This window comes from Bubalus kerabau, chromosome 4 (assembly GCF_029407905.1).
Source record: "Bubalus kerabau isolate K-KA32 ecotype Philippines breed swamp buffalo chromosome 4, PCC_UOA_SB_1v2, whole genome shotgun sequence".
Classification (NCBI taxonomy): domain Eukaryota; kingdom Metazoa; phylum Chordata; class Mammalia; order Artiodactyla; family Bovidae; genus Bubalus; species Bubalus kerabau.
This window is the reverse complement of record NC_073627.1, coordinates 85,398,198-85,421,030: the sequence shown is the minus strand read 5'-3', so window position 1 is coordinate 85,421,030 and position 22,833 is coordinate 85,398,198. Positions and strand designations below refer to the sequence as shown.

The 22,833-nt window shown below is 40.1% G+C and overlaps 2 pseudogenes; one reads left to right on the top strand and one right to left on the bottom strand.

Annotated features, from left to right (window-relative positions):
• Positions 1-3,388: 3,388 nt before the first annotated feature.
• Positions 3,389-4,197, top strand: LOC129650920 (V-type proton ATPase subunit E 1-like; annotated as a pseudogene).
• Positions 4,198-17,749: 13,552 nt separating this feature from the next.
• The window catches only part of LOC129650918 (tigger transposable element-derived protein 1-like), an 83,351-nt pseudogene continuing 78,267 nt past the window's right edge, over positions 17,750-22,833 (bottom strand).

Here is a 22,833-nt window from a genome sequence, read left to right as displayed (position 1 = left end):
CAGTGAGAGAGGAAATTGCAACTCACTATAGTAGTCTTGTCTGGAGAACCCAATGAACAGTATGAAAAGGCAAAAAGATATGACAGCAGAAGATGAGCTCCCCAAGTCCAAAAGTGTCTAGTATGCTACTGGGGAAGAGTGAAGGGCAGTTACTAATAGCTCCAGAAAAAACGAAGCAACTGGGTCAAAGCGGAAATGATGTTCAGTTGTGGATGTGTCTGAAAATAAAGTCTGATTCTATAAAAAACAATATTGCCTAGGAACCTGGAATGTTAGGTCTATGAATCAAGGTAAATCAGATGTGGTCAAGCGGGAAATGGAAAGATTGAACACTGATTTCTTTATTAATCAGGGAACTAAAATGGATGGGCTTGGGCAAATTTGGTCCAGATGACCGTTGTATCTACTCTGTGGGCAAGAAGCTCTTAGAAAAAATGGAATAGCACTCACAGTAAACAAAAGAGTCCAAATGCAGTGCTTAGATGCAACCTCAATAACAACAGAATGATCTCAGTTCATTTCCAAGGCAAACCATTCAGCATCATACTAATTCAAGTTTATGCCCCAACTACTGATGCAAAGAAGCTGAAGTTGATTGATTCTATGAGACCTACAATGCCTTCTAGAACTAACACTGAAAAAGATGTCCTTTTCATCACAGGGAATTGGAATGCAAAAGTAGGAAGTCAAGAGATGCCAGGAATAATAGGCAAGTTTGGCCTTGGAGTACAAAATGAAGCAGGACAAAGGTTAGCAGAATTGTGTCAAGAGAACATGCTGGTCATAACAAATGCCCCTTTCCAACAACCCAAGAGATGATTCTACATGTGGATACCACCAGATGGTCAATACTGAAGCAGCCAAAAATGGAAAAGCTCTATACAGTGAGCAACAAAAAGACCTGGAGCTGATGGTGGCTCAGATCATGAGCTCTTTATTGCCAAATTCAGGCTTAAATTGAAGAAACTGGGGAAAATCACTAGGCCATTCATGTATGATCTAAATCAAATCCCTTATGATTATAAAGTAGAAGTGAAAAATAAATTCAAGGGATTAGATCTGATAGACAGATTGCCTGAAGAACCAGAGATGGAGATTCATAACAATGTACAAGAGGCAGTGACCAAACTCATCCCAAAGAAAAAGAAATGCAAGAAGGCAAAGTGGTTATCTGAGGAGGTTTTATACATAGCTGAGGAAAGAAGGGAAATGAGAGGTAAGGGAGAAAGGGAAAGGCATACAAAACTGAATGCAGAATTCAAGAGAATAGCAAGGAGAGATAAGAAGGCCTTCTTAAAGGAATAATGCAAAGAAATAGAGAAAAACAATAAAATGGGATAGACTAGAGATCTATCTCTTCAAGAAAATTGGAAGTATCAAGGGAACATTTCATGCAACGATGGCATAATAAAGGACAGGAACAGTAAAGACCTAATAAAAGTGGAATAGATTAAGACGAGGCAGCAAGAATATACGGAAGAAGTATATCAAAAAAGTCTTAATGACCCAGATAACCACAATGGTGTGGTCACTAATGTAGAACCAGACGTCCTGGAGTGTGAAGTCAAGTGGGCCTTAGGAAGCAGTACTATGAGTAAAGCTAGTGGAGATGATGGAATTCCAGCTGAGCTATTTAAAATCCTAAAAGATGATGCTGTTAAAATGCTGGACTCACTATGTCAGCAAATTTGGAAAACTCAGCAGTGGCCACAGAACTGGAAAAGGTCAGTTTTCATTCCAATCCCCAAAAAAGGCAATGCCAAAGAATGTTCAAACTACTGTACAATTGTGCTCATTTCACATGCTATTAAGGTATGCTCAAAATCCTTCAAGCTAGGCTTCAGCAGTAGCTGAAATGAGAACTTCCAGATGTACAAGCTGTGCTTAGAAAAGGCAAAGAAACCAGAGATCAAATTGCCAACATTCATTGGATTATAGAGAAAGCAAGGAAATTCCAGAAAAACATCTACTTCTGCTTCATTGATCACACCAAAGCCTTTGTGTGGATCACAACAGACTGTGGAAAACTCTTAAAGAAATGGAAGTACCAGCCCACCTTACCTGCCTCCCGAGAAACATGTATGCAGGTCAAGAAGCAACAATTAGAACTGGACATGGGATAATGGACTAGTTCAAAATCGGAAAAGGAGTACCACAAGGCTGTATATTGTTACCCTTGTTTATTTAACTTCTATGCAGAGTACATCATGTGAAATGCTGGGCTGGATGAATTATAAGATGGAATGAAGATTGCTAGGAGAAATATCAACAACCTCAGATATTCAGATGATACCACTCTAATGGCAGAAAATAAAGAAGAATTAAACAACCTCTTGATGAGAGTGAAACAGAAGAGTGAAAAAGATGGCTTAAAACTCATCATTCAAAAAACTAAGATCAGGGCATCTGGTCTCATCACTTAATGGTAAATAGAAGGGGAAAATGTGGAAGCAGTGACAGATTTTATTTTTTAGGCTCCAAAATCACCGTGGACAGTGAGTGCAGCCATGAAATTAAAAGACGCCTGCTCCTTGGAAGGAAAGTTATGACAAACACAGTGTATTAAAAAGCAGAGACATAATTTTGCTGACAAAGGTTTGTATAGTCAAAAGTATGATTTTTCCATTAGTCATGTATGGATGTGAGAGTTGAACCATAAAACTGAGCACTGAAGAATTGCTGCTTTCAAACTTGGTCCTGTAGAAGACTCTTGAGAGTCCCTTGAACAGCAAAGAGATCAAACCAGTCAATCCTGAAAGAATCAACACTGAAGATTCATTGGAAGGACTGATGCTGAAACTGAAGCTCTAATACTTTGGGTACCTGTTGTGAAGAGACAACTCATTGGGAAAGACTCTGATGCTGGACAAAATTGAAGGCAAAAGGAGAAGAGGGTGGCAGAGGATGAGATGTTTAGCTATTATCACCAACCCAGTGAACATAAATTTGAGCAAACTCTGGGAGACTGTAGAGGACAGAGGAGCCTGGTGTGTATATTCCATGTGTCCTAAAGAGTGGGACGCAACCTAGTGACTGAACAACAACAACAACAACAATATTGCATTTAGTTTTTTCCATTTTGTTTCTAATTTCCAATGTGTATATAATGGGCTATCATACTTTTGTAGTGTAATAAATTATGAAAACAGTAGGGGAAGACACCAGTTATTTTATTGATTAGGAAGGTGAATTCCATTTGAGGTGAGATGTCCAAGAAAAATTAGTGAGTAGCAGAACCAGGACTAACACCAGGGATGAACTCAAACTGGTGGCAAGCAGATAAGCATTGATGATATACCTAAATTCTTAACATGGGCCCACCATCTTCTAACTGCATTACTAGAGAAGTCTTTTCATTTCTTGCAGCCTCCATTTCCTCATTTATAAGATGGGGGTAACTGGTTGGATTGTAATTTCCATGGGCTTTACACATGCTAGCACACGTGAAATATGTAGCACAACAAAACAGAGGAGGCCTGAAGTGGCAGCTTTCCTCTCCTGGCTGCTCATCAGCATCTGTTCTGTCAGTGATGCCAACATGCAGAAGCTGATTAAGTACATGATGACTTTTATTGACGAAGTCAAGGAGGAAGCAGAATAGACAGGAAAGCAAAAGAAGAGTTCAACATTGAGAAAGATCAGCTTGTGCAAGCGTAAAGAATGAAGATTATGGAATATTATGAGAAGAAAGAAAAGCAGATTGAGCAGAATAGGAAAATTCAGATGTCCAGTCTGATGAGTCAAGTGAGGCTCAAAATTGTCAGACTGAAAGATGGATGATCTTGTCACAAACCTAAAGACAGTGACTCAGCAGAATGGTAAAAGATAGAGCCAGGTGCCAACTGCTGCTGAATGGCCTGATCCTCCTTGGCTTGTACCAGTTGTTGGAGCCCTGAATGGTCATTTTTGCAGAAAACAAGATTTCCTGCTGGTGAAGGCAGCAGTTGAAAAGCAATGTCTGTGTAAAAAATCACCACCAGAAGAGATGTTAATGTCTACAATGATCCGAAGGCCTACCTGCCTGAGGAAATAGCTGGCAAGGTTGCAATCTATAGTAGGGATTGCAAAATCAATGTTTCCAATATCCTCAAAAGCTGGCTGGACCTCATTGTCTAGCAGATGATGCCAGAAGTATAGGGAACCTTGTTTGGTGCAAATGCCAACAGGAAGTGTTTGGACTATGCCTACCGGAGGTAGTGTCCATCTGCTGCTGTGACATGGATGCTTCCGACATTGGAAGAAACAAGATGACCTCTGTAATTTCCTCTTTGCTGTTCTCATATTCTGTATTTATCAGTGGATAGAAGGAAATGACAACCCACTCCAGTATTCTTTCCTGGAGAATTCCATGGATAGAGGACCCTGGCAGGCTACAGTCCATGGGGTTGCAAAAGAGCAGACACAACTGAGTGACTGAACAACAACAACCCTTTTGTAGGTAATACCCCTGGCTGATTGGTAACAATGGGAGTGTTTTACTTAATATGGTCAGGAAACCTTCCTCTAGCATATCTGAGATTTCAGCTGCCTGCTGGCTCTGCAGTAAGAAGGCAAGGGGTCAGACGGTGGGTGCATGAATGTCTCTGAGTCTCCTGTTCTCCTCTGGTCCAGTGTCTAGCCTGGAAGGGCCAGTATATGGTGGGCTCTGGAGTCAGGTCTTTGCTCTTTGGGCTTGAATTGCATGTGAGGCCACATTCCTTCCAGCAGTAGTGGCTTCACTGTTACCTGTTTTGGCCTATAAATGTTTGTAGTGTGATTTAAGATCTACACCATGAATATGCTTTATTTATTAAAACAAAATGCATACCTGGAAAAAAGTATGTAGCTGTCACATAATGGGTAACCAATAAATGCCATTTCCCTTCTTTCCAATTGCTCCATTGCCTGTTATCAGTTCAGTTCAGTTCAGTCACTCAGTCGTGTCCGACTCTTTGCGACCCCATGAATCACAGCACGCCAGGCCTCCCTGTCCATCACCAACTCCCGGAGTTCACCCAGACTCACGTCCATTGAGTCAGTGATGCCATCCAGCCATCTCATCCTCTGTCGTCCGCTTTTACTCCTGCCCCAATCCCTCCCAGCATCAGAGTCTTTTCCAATGAGTCAACTCTTCGCATGAGGTGGCCAAAGTACTGGAGTTTCAGCTTTAGCATCATTCCTTCCAAAGAAATCCCAGGGCTGATCTCCTTCAGAATGGACTCGTTGGATCTCCTTGCAGTCCAAGGGGCTCTAGAGTCTCCTCCAACACCACAGTTCAAAAGCATTAATTCTTCGGCGCTCAGCCTTCTTCACAGTCCAACTCTCACATCCATACATGACCACAGGAAAAACCATAGCCTGGACTAGATGGACCTTTGTTGGCAAAATAATGTTCTGCTTTTGAATATGCTATCTAGGTTGGTCATAACTTTCCTTCCAAGGAGTGAGCATCTTTTAATTTCATGGCTGCAGTCACCATCTGCAGTGATTTTGGAGCCCCCCCAAAATACAGTCAGACACTGTTTCCACTGTTTCCCCATCTATTTCCCATGAAGTGATGGGACCGGATTCCATGATCATCGTTTTCTGAATGTTGAGCTTTAAGCCAACTTTTTCACTCTCCACTTTCACTTTCATCAAAAGGCTTTTTAGTTCCTCTTCACTTTCTGCCATAAGGGTGGTGTCATCTGCATATGTGAGGTTATTGATATTTCTCCTGGCAATCTTGATTCCAGCTTGTGCTTCTTCCAGTCCAGCGTTTCTCATGATGTACTCTGCATAGAAGTTAAATAAACAGGGTGACAATATACAGCCTTGACGTACTCCTTTTCCTATTTGGAACCAGTCTGTTGTTCCATGTCCAGTTCTAATTGTTGCTTCCTGACCTGCATACAGATTTCTCAAGAGGCAGATCAGGTGGTCTGGTTTTCCCATCTCTTTCAGAATTTTCCACAGTTGATTGTGATCCACACAGTCAAAGGCTTTGGCATAGTCAATAAAGCAGAAATAGATGTTTTTCTGGAACTCTCTTGCTTTTTTGATGATCCAGCAGATGTTGGCAATTTGATCTCTGGTTCCTCTGCCTTTTCTAAAACCAGCTTGAACATCAGGAAGTTCACAGTTCACGTATTGCTGAAGCCTGGCTTGGAGAATTTTGAGCATTGCTTTACTAGCATGTGAGATGAGTGCAATTGTGCAGTAGTTTGAGCATTCTTTGGCATTGCCTTTCTTTGGGATTGGAATGAACACTGACCTTTTCCAGTCCTGTGGCCACTGCTGAGTTTTCCAAATTTGCTGGCATATTAAGTGCAGCACTTTCACAGCATCATCTTTCAGGATTTGAAATAGCTCAACTGGGATTCCATCACCTCCACTAGCTTTGTTCGTAGTGATGCTTTCTAAGGCCCACTTGACTTCACATTCCAGGATGTCTGGCTCTAGGTCAGTGATCACATCATCATGATTATCTGGGTTGTGAAGATCTTTTTTGTACAGTTCTTCTGTGTATTCTTGCCACCTCTTCTTAATATCTTCTGCTTCTGTTAGGTCCATATCATTTCTGTCCTTTATCGAGCCCATCTTTGCATGAAATGTTCCCTTGGTATCTCTAATTTTCTTGAAGAGATCTCTAGTCTTTCCCATTCTGTTGTTTTCCTCTATTTCTTTGCATTGATCACTGAGGAAGGCTTTCTTATCTTTTCTTGCTATTCTTTGACACTCTGCATTCAGATGCTTATATCTTTCCTTTTCTCCTTAGAAATGTACCCGCCAATATCTTCTTTTGAGTTACTCTAATGTCATATGCTTTTTACACTTATATATTAATACAATACCTTGTATTGTTCATATGTTGATGTCTTAACCGCTAGTACCACAGAATGTGACTATATTTGAGATGGGGCCTTTGAAGAAGTAAAGTTAAAATGAGGTCTTTAGGGTGGGTCTTAATCCAGTCTGACTGGTATCCCTATAAGAAGGGGATGTTTGGGTATATGGAGATACACCAGGGATGCATGTGCAATGAAGAAAGACACTGTGAAGATGTAGAGAGGTTGACTTGCCACTTGCAAGCTGAGGAGAGGACTGCGAGGCCTCAAGAAAAACCTAACCTGAGGATATCTTGTTCTTAGACTTCTAGCCTCCAGAGCTGTGAGGAAATAAATTTCTATTGTTTAAGCCACATAGTTCATGATATTTTGTTATGGAAGCCCTAGCAAAGTACTACCTCTTCTATCTTTAAATAGAAGCTAAGCTGCTCGAGGGCAAACTGTATTGTACTCCTTCGTAATCAGAGCAGATGATCAACAGTTTCTTGATGAATACTATGATTTTTATGTAGAATAGATTTTTATTAAGGATATTACTTGTATTTGTTTTGTATTTCTTTTATGTCTCCCATGGAGGCCCAGCTATTGAGGTTACAAACAACTGTAATATAATAATGAGGATTATATATAATCTTTTTTTTCCTGTTGCAAATAGCAACTAGAATTGTCCTTTTTATGAAGTCATAGGAGTAAATGCAATTAAGGCTGAAAAGATTATTCCTTGTTGCCTGTCTAGACATAGGAAGAGAGAATTAAATCTTCAAATGTAATTTCTGAAATTAAGATTAATGACCAGTAGTACATGATTCCCTTATATGTTCATGACCTCATGTTGTTTTAGACTAAATGTGGGGGCTTCCCACCGTCTTTGTATTAATGAATATGATTGAATTATTTTAAATATAGCTAGACTATAGCATTAACTTGTCTGTGTTTGAAGTTTGCCTTGTATTTTTCAGAGGATCAAAAACAGGCAATCATAAAAGAGAAAATCAAAGAGCTTTTTACTGAATTTTAAAAATTACATTTAATTCTCATTTTCTGGATTATGAGGAATGTGGGAGAAAATGAATTATCTTAGTGAATTTATGGAAGGGACATCAAGAGATAAAAAAAAAATTTGTAGGTTTTCAATGTTTGCCAAGTGTAAGAGTTTAAAGGGGGATTTAGTGATAAACGAGAAATCTTATGAACAGTATGGTAGCAAGTTTATTACTGGGAAAAATGCAGAAAATAGTTTTTAAGGAAGTGGAGGGGGCTTCCTCCACTTGTTTTTGAACCAACACGACCTTTGTGTTTTCCCTCGTGACTCAGACGGTAAAGCGTCTGTCTGCAATGCAGGAGACCCGGGTTTGATCCCTGGGTTGGAAAGATCCCCTGGAGAAGGAAATGGCAGCTCACTCCAGTATACTTGCCTGGAAAATCCCATGGACGGTGGAGCCTGGTAGGCTACCGTCCATGGGGTCACAAAGAGTCGGACCCGACTGAGCGACTTCACTTTTCAGCACATATGTGTTTACATACACATAAGGAATATTTTTCTAATGTCTTGTCATTGTCATTACCTGCTGAGTAATGTTTGGATGTTAATTAAAGCTTATGGCACTCATTCAGACATCTGTAGATAAAAGGCATTAGAATAGATGATCTAGAAAAATTAACATACTTTTCAATTCTAGGATTCTCTCTGTAGTATATCTGGATATATGGGAAAAAAGGGAGAGGATGAAAGCGATGTTACTTAGGGAGGGTACTGTTTGTACTTGTTCTGTGAGTCTCCTAAAGACAGTCTTTGCCACGGGGCGTTGACTGGCTTCTGAGCTCAAACACCAAGCCCTGTGCTTTAAGACCATGGGTACTATTCACTGCTGAATCTCCAGAACTAGAAGAATGCCTGCAACATAAAAGACAGTCAAAATACTTGTTGGAAGAAGGAGTAGATTAATGTTTCTAATGCTGTTTTGAATATAATCTTTCTATTATAGGGTAACTTGCCTGTATTTTTCAGAGTTATGTTGACATATGTCCACTCAGTTATTAGACATCTGGATTAGAGGACTAGAGAATTAGAGAAAGATAATCACATGTTGCTGCTAAAGTAAAGCAAATGTAGCAGCAAAATTTTAAATAATGTTTTCTTCTGACATAGAAAAACAATAAAGTTTGCTTTATTTCTACCCCTTCCTTTTTTGTGTTTTGTTCTTTTGTTGTTGTTGTTGTTATTAGGAGAAAGATGTATTTTCTGAAACTCCAGAATGAGTATCTTATGTGAGGGCAGGGGACACTGTCTGTTTTTTTTTCATGGACCTAGCAATACTGAATCACAAAAGTGTTTATTTAATTTTTATTTATATTTAGTATGGGGCTGCAGGAAGCTCCCTGGGCCAACTCTACTACCTGTGAGCATGGAGCTCACGGGGGCTGTCAGCGGGAGCAAGGAGAATGTGAGGTGCAGGGAGGGCGCCGAGGTGGGGGCTGTGATCATGGTCAGGACAGAAGCTGTGGATCAGAGAGACAGAGCTGAGGAGTATCCTCCCATCGAAGGCTTGAATGGAGCTACAGGGAGAGGTCCTGGAGTGGCATCTCTCCAGGGCTCTACTACCTCCTGGCTCTGTGACCTTGTGCAAGTTTCAGGGCTTCAGTTTTCTCACCTTAGCCTCAGCTGAGGATCTTTAAAAGTGCTAGTGCTTGAGTCCCACCCCAGAACGTCTAATGTTACTGGGATGTGCCCGAGTGTTGAGGACGTGAAAGCTCCCCTATTGATGCTTCTGTGCAGCCAGGGCTGGGCACAAAAGTATTGAATGGATGAATGGATGCTGAAAATGGTAAATGGTTGCAAAAGTCATGGTATTTGGCTCAATGTTCATTAGAAGTGGGCAAAGGTAGTCTGGAAAGAAGGGAGTGAAGCATACTGCTGCTGCTGCTGCTAAGTTGCTTCAGTCGTGCTGACTCTGTGCGACCCCATAGACGGCAGCCCACTAGGCTCCCCCGTCCCTGGGATTCTCCAGGCAAGAACACTGGAGTGGGTTGCCATTTCCTTCTCCAATGCATGAAAGTGAAAAGTGAAAGTGAAGTCGCTTAGTCGTGTCCAACTCTTCACGACCCCATGGACTGCAGCCTACCAGGCTCCTCTGTCCATGGGACTTTCCAGGCAAGAGTACTGGAGTGGGGTGCCATCACTTTCTCCATGAAGCATGCATGTATGTATATATTTATAGAAAAATCAGAGAAATATACTGATACTTCTGTTTTAACAAAACATAAAAGCTCTGTTAAGTCTGTTGATTTTTTTGGTCAAGTTCAAGGGAAGATTCTTGAGTAAAAAAAGACAAAATCAAAAATATTGAAACATCTGGCCATTATTTTGAAAACGCTTGGTGACTTTATAAGAGAGAATATTCTAAATATTAGCCATATGGCAAGAAAGAATTAGAGAAAACTGAGTTGTCTTGTAGTATGGCTTGTCTCAGATACTAGTCTTCTAGCAGGTAGCTTATCATTATCCTACTCTCCAAGTCATTATGGCAGCATTTCTCTGTATGTCTGAGTTTGGTGCACACTTTCTGTGACTTAGGAGTCTAATGTCACTGAAAAACTCTGTAAGGACAATCATCAGCATGGGAATCAGCCCATCATTCTGACTGAATAGAGATAAAGAGGAAATCAGCTGTCTAATGAAGCTCCTTCTCTGACCCCTGCCATTGTAAAAAATAGCAGCTACAGTATTTCATTATGAAATCTGTGTGCTTCACTTCTCACCCTTCCTTGGTTTGAGAATCAAAGGCCATTTCTGTCAGATCTCACCCTTGGAGTTCTCATCGTCACTCATGACTTCAACTATCACCTCTACGCAGGTATCTCCCCAAATCTGTATTGCAAGTCCCACTCCCTCAGCCCTTGCTACAATCCTGCCTCCCAACAAAACAAGTTTTATTTCTTAATCTAGACAACTTTGACCTTATAGTTGCATGTTTTGATAGAGTCAGAATCACAATATTTTATTCTGCTTTTTCCTCAAAAATTAAATCATTAAACCTTATGGACTGGACTTTTATATTTTTCTTCTTAACAGATATGCTTCAGGGACTGAAACAATTTTTTTTTTAGGATTAGGGAATGTCAGAGCTATTTGCTGGCTTCCTTTTTTATTTTCTGAATAAAAGCACTGAGTAAGTGTGACATGTATATCACTTTAAAGTTGAGACTGCAGAATAAAATTTAAGAGATTTATTCTCTCCTCGAATTTGACTCTGAAAATAACTTGTACTAACATCAGGAACCTTGCATCCTCATCTGTGTAATTGCATGGTTCCCACAGTCAAATTAAAGACATAGAAGTGATTGCAATAGAAAAAAATATTTAAAGAATGCATTAGCTCTGTATTAAGACTGTTCAGTAATTAATACATTCAAAGTTTATACTCAAAGAGTATGTTTTTTGATTAAGTATGTCTAGGCACTATTTGTACATCTCAGAAAACCTTAAATATATATGTCTCTGAAATTCTTACATTTTACAAACTACAACTTAGTCATTCTAGTCTTATATCAACACTTACTGAGATATCTCCATGACTTACCCAAGTCCCAGATTTGAAATAAAATTTCATCTATCCATCTACAATATATAAATTCATTTTGTTTTTAAATAATTTATTTATTTTTGGCTGTGCTGTGTCTTCGTTGTTGTCGGGCTTTTTCTGGTTGTGGTGAGCAGCAGCTACTCTCTAATTGAAGTGCACAGGCTTCTCATTGTGGCGGCTTCTGTTGTTGTGGGCATGGGGCAGGGGCTCTTGGGCACGCGGGCCTCCATAGCTGCGGCACATGGGCTCAGTAGTTGCAGCTCCCAGTCTCTAGAGCACCAGCTCAGTGGCTGTGGCTCATAGTTGCTCTGTGGCATTATGGGATCTTCCTGGATCAGGGATTGAACTGAAGTCTTCTGCATTGACAGGTGAATTCTTTATCACTGAGCCAGCAGGGAAGCCCCCAGATATATACATTTAAAATGATATATGATCCATGGTGCTGGAAGTTTACTCCAGCAGGGAATACCTTTCTTCTGAACAGGACTTTATCATTTACAAGGTGCTTATCTCCACCACACCTATTAATCCTCCATTAGACAGAGGAGCCTGGTAGGCTGCAGTCCATGGGGTTGCTAGGAGTCGGACACGACTGAGGGACTTCACTTTCACTTTTCACTTTCATGCATTGGAGAAGGAAATGGCAACCCACTCCAGTGTTCTTGCCTGGAGAATCCCAGGGACGGGAAGCCTAGTGGGCTGCCGTCTCTGGGATCGCACAAAGTCGGACACGATAGAAGTGACTTAGCAGCAGCAGCAGCAGCAGCCTCATAGTAATACTGATAAAGGAAAGCCATGAATTTGCCTTTCTAGGCTTAAAAATTCTAGAAATGAATTTCCTTGTCTATAGCCATATAAAGGAGATCTTCTTCATCATCATCTCTATACCATAAGCATTCAGATTCTGGATTTATTTTTGTCTAATTGCATGGTTCCTCTCTATTTACTGTTCTATTTCTTTATGCACTCTGGTGTCTCTTCATGAGGTATCTGCATTACATCTATGTAGAATGAGTACCTCTTGCCTCATGGTTTCTTGCCATGTAGTTTGACCCTTATTACCATCAGAAACTTATAAAACTTGCCTATGGTTTAGCTGAAAAACTTACAGACTTCACCCATCAAATATATATTTTTAAAGTATTATATTTTGAAACAAAAATTATTAAAATATATTAAAACTGATTTTAGAATAATTTCATGAAGATGTTTGACAACAATGTTTGGCAGTTTACCCAGGGAGAGACCAAAGTGAAGAACCCCTGCACACTGCTTTCTCTGGAACCTTAGATTTTCCCTCTTGTGCTATATTTACATGTGTAGCTTGTCTAATTGTCTGCTGTTGGGCCTCCTTGTGCTTCTAGTGCTTATCATAACCAGCTAGAGTGTCAGGGCAAAGCGTGAAGAAAACCTTACGTTCTCACCTGAGTAAGCCAGCTTACAGCAGTATGTGGACCCTCTGTGCTGGGTCCCTCTCATCCTGTTTTTCATTATGTGTTTCTGACATTGCAAAAAAAGAAGTCAACAAACTGTCTTCTCAGTAAAGTGGCTCTAAAAACTTAAAAGTTGTTTACTAATTCAGCCAGACTTGAGATGTCAATGATATAACCAGATTAATCAGATGGTAACAAATGCCAATTAAATTTAAATAAATTCAGTATAGTTCCACTCAAGGCAGGCCAATCCAATATAATTCAATTCATTTCAAGCATATCTGAGTGTACAAGGATAAATAAAATGCACTCACTGTGTACATTCTAACAGTGAGAGTAAGCATACAAACAAAATAAATTGCAATGTTCAATAAGTAGAATAATGAAATTATGCACACTATCCTGAAGGACTTTGAAAGATGCCCAAGATGTCAGAGTGGGGTCAACTTTAGACAGAGGGAAGATCATTGAATATCTTGGTCCATTCCCTATGACCTTGGATAGGCTCTTATGCCTATAATAATGATCTTAGCTATTTTCACACAAATACTTTTCACTTCAATTATTTTATGAAACATGAATGTTTTACTACAAATATATTAAAAACAAATGCATAAACCAAAAGATAAATGGCTTTGACTTGAGATTCTATACTGTGATATGAACAGTTTTGGATCTGTGAAATGTGGTGAACTTGGTTTTAACCATCATTTAAAAAGATAGCAAGGATATAGTGGGAAATAGGAAAAATACAAAATGCATATGAATTGAGAGGTTGTTTAATTTCCCATTCTAACACCAAGAAACTTCCTTGGTGGCTCAGGTGGTAAAGAATCCACCTGCAATGTGGGAGACCTGGGTTTATCCCTGGAGGAGGGCGTGGCAACCCACTTCAGTATTCTGGCCTGGAGAATCCCCATGGACAGAGGAACTGTCCGGGCTACAGTACACGGGATGGAAAAGAGTCGGACACGGCTGAGTGACTGAGCACAACAGCACCAAGAAGCCTTTGATTTAGATTATATTATAAATCTGCTGAGGGTTTAAAATTTCTTGTGTGTAAACAGGGAAATGGTTATCAAGGAAATCTCTGTGGTCTCTGCTGGCTCTTAAAGCATTCTCTGATTCTACAGGATGATCGGGCCAGTGAAAATATCCCAAGGGATGCAGAATGAAGAGTGGAATGAGTACAGTCTTTGCAGCCAGCAGAGCTCAGACTGAACCCTGGCTGAACTTCATCCGGTTGAATGATTTAGGGCACATGGGCATCACTTCATTAGTAATTCTCATTTGTAGAACACCTATTTTATAACACTGTGAGGATTAATACAATAACATGATCAAAATACTGCAGAGCTCTTGGCACATACTAGGTACTTAAATGTTAATTTCTGTTTACATCTTCTTTTGTTCTGATTAACAGAAACAAGTCAATCTCTTTTATAGGGAGCCTCAAATATTCAGGTGTTAATGTTCAATAATTCTCAGAATTATAGGTTGTCTGAGAATATGTACTATGGCCAAGACATGATAGATCAAGTGAAGCAGAGAAATGGATTAAGGTATCATGTAGCAAGATATTTGATAGCAGTGTTGTTGTTTTCTTTAAAGAGAAAGTCATTTAACAAACTCATGCCATAGTGGCCTTGCTGCTTTTCTATCTCTCATGACCTTTCAGTTGTGCCTGATTATTCGCTGATACCGTGCAACCTGACTAGTCAGCACATTTGCTGATAAAGGGACACTGCTTACATAATATTTCTCTTGCATTTCACTTCACAGCCAAGATTTATTAACTTTGTTGGTAGGAGTCTTCATATGAAAACTTGGATGCTTTTATGGAGACACACTGTGCTACACTTACAGAAAGATCGTTTCATAAGTATTATTATAAAAGGCAGTATAGCTCTGAAATAAGCTGAATGCAGAGTCTCTAAGATCTAAGGTGGATGTTGCTCCATCTCTGTTCTTCCTGGGGACATTCTGTTCTTGTTTCATTCTCTTTGTCCATCAGTTCAGGCCCAGTTTCACAGAAGCTTAAATCCTCTGTTTTTTTGGTAGAAGATGTGAGGAGAAGCAACTCTGGCTGGAATGGGAAAAATCCTTCCATTTCTTATCAAATGCTATGATAATATGTGATAGCATGTTTCTAACAACCCCTCAGTAAAGAGCATTTACTAAGGGGTTATTAGAAACAATGATGTATATGTCTGCTTGGTATCCTGAGAAGACTGGGATCTTTCAGATCAGACAGGTACAGTTTCAAGTATCAGGTCATCACTTAATAACTGGGACTTTCAATGATGAACTTATTTTCTCTGAGACTTAGGCTAATAATAACTTTTGTATGGGATGATGTGAGGATAAACTAAGACAGTAAATTCAAAGTTCTAAGCAGTATCTCTTGCATGAAGGTATGCTGCTGCTAAGTCGCTTCAGTCGTGTCCGACTCTGTGCGACCCCATAGACGGCAGCCCATCAGGCTCCTCTGTCCCTGGGATTCTCCAGGCAAGAACACTGGAGTAGGTTGCCATTTCCTTCTCCAATGCATGAAAGTGAAAAGTGAAAGTGAAGTCACTCAGTCGTGTCCGACTCTTAGTGACCCCATGGACTGCAGCCCACCAGGCTCCTCCATCCATGGGATTTTCCAGGCAAGGGTACTGGAGTGGGATGCCATAGTGGCCATTAAATGGGGGCATCATAAAAACAAAAACTGTGTACAAAGTGACAAATGAAAAGTGTCTTTATAAAAAAGTGTCAGTCACCTCAGTGATGGTTCTGTTTTCCAATCGAATGACTATCACACACATCTGATAAGAATAAAATCTTTTAATCCCAGCTTGTATAAATCCCCTTTCCTTTTGTTTCAGCAGAATTGACTTCAGTCTGTCTCTCCAATTACAGTATTCTAGAATAAAGTCTTCCTTGCTTCTTTAAAAAAAAAAAAAAAAGAATAAAATCTTTTTTCTAAACAGGTGACATTTCAACTTTCACTCTTTTGTTTGTAAAATAAACAGGAAACAAAAAAGCGACCCCAAACTAGACTTTTTTTTTTAAGAGAATCTATGACAGCATCTTTTTTCAGAACTTGGCAAAAGTTTTCTGGTTGTTATGTGAAAGGTAACTCCTGAGAGAAGGCAGGAAGATTTATAGGGCATAAGTAACAATCTTTCAGCACAGTAATAGTATGTTGCAAGCAAACATAAGGGAAGCCATTATAAAAATGGAAAAGGATGTTACTTTTCACATCTAGGGTACATTTTCAGGGGAGCATGTTGCTATGAGTGGCCAGCATGAATATCTGTGATTATATGAATATGCTGTGATTACCTCACTGATAGTGAGCCTGCTAATGTGACTGACAGGGATGGAGAGTGCTGGTGCGGAAAGGGAGGGATAACATTGCAGTCACTGACACAATAGGCTTTTATCCTACTGTACATTTCCCACAGAGTCAAGTGGCTGGTGATGTTGGTATTTGGAAAAACAGCCAGTGGCTTTCTATGCTAATAATCTTAATCCCAAGCCCGTAAAATTGTTATACACACTCCTTAAAGTAGTAGTCAAAGGTATTCCACGAAAAAAAGGGCTTCCGCAGTCAAATAAGTTTTGAAATGCTGAGTAGTATGTCCTCCCCACTGTGGATCAACACAGTATAAAATACTATATGAAAAACTTAGAAGTCCTGCACTGAAAGAAAGTTAATTAATTAGGGAATGGTTCAATCATTCCCCCATTTTAAACTGGTGTCCTTTATCAACAAAAGTTTATAAACATCCTGTTGAGCAAGTGATCTGGAAAACATACTTTGGAAAACCCTGTAATTGGCATTCAGGGAAAAAATTATATATGTGATAATGTGAAGGGGTGAGTTGTTTTGGAGAGATGGACTTTCACGATTACACATCTTCTGAAACATACTCCTTGTGCTTTCTCAGTGAAGGTGTTTTAGAGTCATCTGTGAAGAATATATTGTAATCTTTGTTCTGGCTTATGACTAGTTTTCTTGTCCAGGGAATATCTCGAGGATACTGTGGGTTGGGTTCCAGTTCAGTTCAGTCGTTCAGTCATGTCCGACTCTTTGCGACCGCATGGACTGCAGAATGCCAGGCTTCCCAGTCCATCACCAACTCCCAGAGGTTGCTCAAACTCAATGTCCATCGAGTCGGTGATGCCATCCAACCATCTCATCCTCTGTCTTCCCCTTCTCCTCCTGCTTTCAATCTTTCCCAGCATCAGGGTTTTTTTTTTTTTTCCAGTGAGTCAGTTCTTCACATCAGGTGGCCAAAGTATTGGAGCTTCAGCTTTAGCATCAGTCCCTTCAGTGAAAATTCAAGACTGATTTCCTTTAGGATGGACTGGTTTGATCTCCTTGCAGTCCAAGAGACTGTCAAGAGTCTTCAACACCACAGTACAAAAGCATCAGTTCTTTGGTGCTCAGATTTATGGTCCAGCTCTCACATCCATACATGTACTACTGGATAAACCATAGCTTTGACAAGATGTACCTTTGTTAGCAAAATAATGTCTCTGCTTTTTAATGTGCTGCCTAGGTTTGTCATAACTTTTCTTCCAAGAAGCTAGTGTATTTTCATTTCATGACTGCAGTCACCATCTGCAGTAATTTTTGGAGCCCCTCAAACATAAAGACTGTCACTGTTTCCATTGTTTCTCCATCTATTTGCTATGAAGTGATGGGCCTGGATGCCATGATCTTAGTTTTTTGAATGTTGAGTTCCAGAATGTTGGGTTCCAGACTGCCACAAGAAAGCAAATATTGCCATAAAGTGAGTCACATGAATCTTTTGGTTCCCAGGACACATGACAGTTATGTTCATAGTATGCGGTAGTCTACTGAATGTGAAATAGCACTACGTCTAAAAAATGTACACACTTTCATTAGAAAATACTTTATTGCTAAACAAGGCTAGCCATCATCTGAGGCTTCAGTAAGTCATATTCTTTTTTCTGTGGAGGTTCTTGTCTTAATTTTGATGGATATTGACTGATCAGGGTGGTGGTTGCTGCAGGCTGCATGGCTGTGGCAATTTCTTAAAATAAGACTCCAGTGAAATTTACTGCATCGATTGACTCTTCCTTTCACAAATGATTTCTCTGTAGCATACAACACTGTCTGATAGCATTTTCCCACAGTAGAACTTTTTTAAAAATGGAAGTCAATCCTTTCAAGCCCCACTGCTGCTTTATCAACTGAATTTATATAATATTATAAATCTTTCATTGTTATTTCGACAGTCTTTTATAGCACCTTTGCCAGGAGTAAATTCTATCTCAAGAAATCACTTTTTTGTTCATCTGTAAGAAGCAACTCCTCTTGAGATTGCAACAATTCAGTCACATCTTCAGGCTCTACTTCTAATTCTAGTTCTCTTGCTATTTCCACCATAATGGCATTTACTTTCTCCACTGCAGTCTGCTGCTGCTGCTAAGTCACCTCAGTCGTGTCCAACTCTGTGCAACCCCTTAGATGGCAGCTCACCAGGCACCCGCATCCCTGGGATTCTCCAGGCAAGAACACTGGAGTGGGTTGCCATTTCCTTCTCCAGTGCATGAAAGTGAAAAGTCAAAGTGAAGTCACTCAGTCGTGTCCGACTCTTAGCGACCCCATGGACGCTAGACATGGAGCCCACCAGACTCCTCCGTCTATGGGATTTTCCAGGCAAGAGTACTGGAGTGGGGTGCCATTGCCTTCTCTGCCACTGCAGTCTAGAATGCTTCAAAATCATTCATGAAGGTTGGAATCAACCTCTTCTAAATTCCTGTTAATGTTGATATTTTGACCTCTTCTCATAAATCATGAATGTTCTTAATGACATCACCTTCCCAGAAGGTTTTCCATTGACTTTGCCCAGATCCATCAGAGGAATCACTATCTATGACAGTTATAGACTTATGAAATGTATTTCTGAAATAATGATTCAAAGTCTAAATTACTCCTTCTTTCATGGGCTGCAGAATGAATATTGTGTGAGCAGGTATAAAAACAACACTAATCTCATTGTATACCACTATCAGAACTCTTGGGAGACCAGATGCATTGTCAATAAGCAGTAATATTTTGAAGGGATGTCTTTTTCTGAGCATTATGTCTTAACAGTTGGGTGAAAATATTCAGCAAGCCATATTGTAAACAGATGTGCTATCACTAGGGTTTGTTGTTCCATTTAGAGAGCATAGTCAGAGTAGATTTAGTAGACTCATTACTAAGGGGCCTAGGATTTTCAGCATGGTAAAATGAGCATCAACTTAAAGTTGGCCCTAACAAGAGAATCAACTTGTCCTTTGAAGCCTCGAAGCCAGGCATTGATTTCTCTTCTTCAGATATGAGAGCCTCAGATGACATCTTCTTCCAATAGAAGACTGTTTAGTTTACACTGAAAATCTGTTGATTAGTGTAGCTGTCTTTATTAATCACCTTAGCAAGATCTTCTGGGTAACTTGCTGCAGCTTTTGCATCAACACTTGCTGCTTCACCTTGCACTTTCATGTTCCGGAGATGGCTTTTTTCCTTAAACCTCGTGACCCAATCTCTGCTCATTTCAGGCTTTTCTTCTGCAGCTTCCTCACCTCTCTCAGCCTTCAGAGAATTGAAGTGAGTTAGGGCCTTGCTCTGGATTAGGCTTTGGCTTAAGGGAATGTCATGCCTGGTTTGACTTATACTGCTGAAACTATCTCTGTATCAGCAGTAATACTGTTTCACTTTCTTATCATTTATGTGTTCCCTGGAATAGCACTTTTAATTTCTTTCAAGAACTTTGCATTCATAACTTGGATAGCTATTTGGGGCAAGAGGCCCAGCTTTTGGCCTATATCAGCTTTTGATTAGCTTTCTGATTTGCTCCCTCATCTTAATCATTTCTAGCTTTTGATTTAGAATGAGAGACACGTGGCTCTTCCTTTTGCTTGAACACTTACAAGTCTTTGTAGGGTTATTAGTTGGCCTGATTTCAACATTGCTGCGTCTCAAGGAATAGAAAGGCCCAAGGAGAGGAAGAGGGACAGAGACCAGTACATCAATGGAGCAGTCAGAACACACCAGAACATTTTTTGATTATGGGTGTGGTCTGTGGCACCTCAAAACAAGTACGATAGGAACATTGAAGATCACTGATCACAGATCATCATAACATACAGTAATAATGAAATATCTTGAAATATTGTGAAAATCACCAAAATGTGACGCAGAGACATGAAGTCAGCAAATGCTGCTGGAAAAATAGCATCGATAGATTTGCTGGACACAGGGTTGCCACAGACCTTTAATCTGTAAAAAGGCAGTATCTGTGAAGCTCAGTAAAGCAAAAACACAATAAAAAGAGGCCTGCCTGTACGGTTGTGTTAAACAGGAATCAGTTATTTCATAGTTTCGTTTTGCAGATTAAGGCACCAGAGCTGGATCTTATTGTCTGATGAAATCCTTTTCAGGTTTTATTCTACAGCTTTCAAGTTCTGCAGCAACTTTCTTTTTAACTAAAAATATTTTCTTAATTTAAGCAATCCGCCACGTTGAAGAGAACTTGTAAGCACTGTTCGTACTTGTCAGGAGTAAATGGGACTCTGGAGAGTTCTATGAAATAGGAAACATTTGAACAGAGTATCATCTTTCCTTCAGCTGTTTGTATTGATGCAATTTCTGCAATTCTATACCCCACAGCTCTAATTCCTCTTCATCTGTGTCTCAGGCTTCCATCAATAATCCTTGTGCTGAAACACATTTGACAAGAGAGGTAGAGTGGATACCCTTGCAATATCTTCTGAATGTCACTCAAGAGCAATTTGTAATCGAGATCATAAATTTTAGGAAGAAAAATGTAAAACTAAGTGGGGGGTTCAATCTGTATGAATCTGGATTGGATAAGGGTATGGCTAGTAGCATTTTATAAAAATCATCTTTTGATTAGACACTGGAGATTTTGTAAAACATTAAAAAAATCAGTGATTATTATGGATATATATCTTAAAAAATAAACCGCTCTTGCAATGTACCTTAATAAATGAATGAATTGGATGTTTTCTGGATCCAGTTATATTCACCTTACACACCGTGATTTCTAATACATCTTTCCATCCTAGAAAGTCTATAGCACAGTTGTTATCCCATCTCATAACATTTGTATTGAAAAAAGGATCTAGTCTGTTTGTATGTGTTAGGTAAGAGACTGAATTTCTGCTGCCCTTCTGAAATTCAGGAGAAATATATGCTATTGCCTACAATAATATATCATTAAAAAACTGAGTAAGAAAAAATGAGATAGTCTGTTTGGACAGTGAAAAATGTTAAATTAATTTTATTGATTTGGACCTTTCTGTTTATTAGGTGAAGCTATTAAAATTGTTCTAATTGTTTTTGAACAAAATATTGAAAATTAAATATGAAAGCCATGTAGTGTATTTTACTCTTAATTTGTTCAAGAGCACTATACTCATATTAACTTTTCATTATTTGTTTATATAATAGCATTATATAATAGAACTTTAGGGGAAACGTACTATATTTAGGTATATTTATCCTGTACTATTTTTCTCTCAACTCTAGTACATTTATGTGTTATACATATGTTTAGTTACAAAATGAAAGAACATTGTGTATTAAGCATTTAGAAAAATGAATGATGAATTTAAAATAACCTTTGTCTAAACATATGACTTCATTCTGTTCATGGGGTTCTCAAGGCAGGAATACTGAAGTGGTTTTCCATTTCTTTCTCCAGTGGACCACATTTTGTCAGAACTCTCCACCATGACCCGTCTGTCTTGGGTGGCCCTACATGGCATGGCTCATAGTTTCATTGAATTAGACAAGGCTGTGGTCCATGTGATTAGACTGATTAGTTTTCTGTTATTGTGCTTTTCAGTCTGTCTGCCCTCTGATGGACAAGGATAAGAGGCTTATGGAAGCTTCCTGATGGGATAGACTGACTGAGGGTGATACTGGGTCTTGTTCTGATGGGTGGGGCCACGCTCAGTAAATCTTTAATCAAATTTTCTGTTGATGGCTGGAGCTGTGTCCCCTCCCTGCTGTTTATCTGGGCCCAAACTATGGTGGAGGTAATGAAGATAACGGTGACCTCATGCAAAAGATCCCATGCATGTACTGCTGCAGTCCGGGCCCCCAACCTTGCAGCAGACCACCACCAACCCATGCCTTTGCTGGGGACTCCTGGACACCCACAGGCAAGTCCAGGACAGTCTCCTGTGGAGTCACTGTTCCTTTCTCCTGGGTGCTGGTGCACAACGTTCTGTAGTGCCCTCCAAGAGACTATTTCCCAGTCCTATGTAAGTTCTGGCAGCTCTGTGGTAGGGTCAATGGCAACCTCCTCCAAGAGGACTTATGCCATACCCACACCCAGAGCCCCTGTCCTTGCGCATACCACTGATGACCTGTACCGCCACACAAGACACTCAAACACAGTTCTGTCTCAGTGTCTGTGGGGTCCCTGGGTCCTGGTGCCCACAAGGTTTGTTTGAGCCCTCTGAGCATCTCTGGCAGGAATGGGATTTGATTCTAAATGTGAATTTGCACCTCCTACCATCTTGCTGGGGCTTCTCCTTTGCCCTTGGGTATGGTGTATCTCCTCACAGACGCTCCAGTGCCCACCGTCTTACTGGGATTTCTCTTACCTTGGACATGGGGTATCTATTCAGGGCTGCTTCAGTGAAATGCAGGCGCCGCTCCTGACCTTGGATGTCAGGAATGTCCTCTTGGCAGCTCCAGTGCTGCGTAGCTGCCACTCTCTGCTCCAGTGCTGTGCAGCTGTTGTATGAAAAGGCAAAAAGATAGGACACTGAAAGATGAATTCCCCAGGTCAGTAGGTACCCAATATGCTACTGGAGATCAGTGGAGAAATAACTCCAGATAGAATGAAAAGAAGAAGCCAAAGCAAAAGCAACATCCAGTTGTGGATGTGACTGGTAATGGAAGCAAGGTCCGATGCTGTCAAGAACAATATTGCATAGGAACCTGGAATGTTAGGTCCATGAATCAAGGCA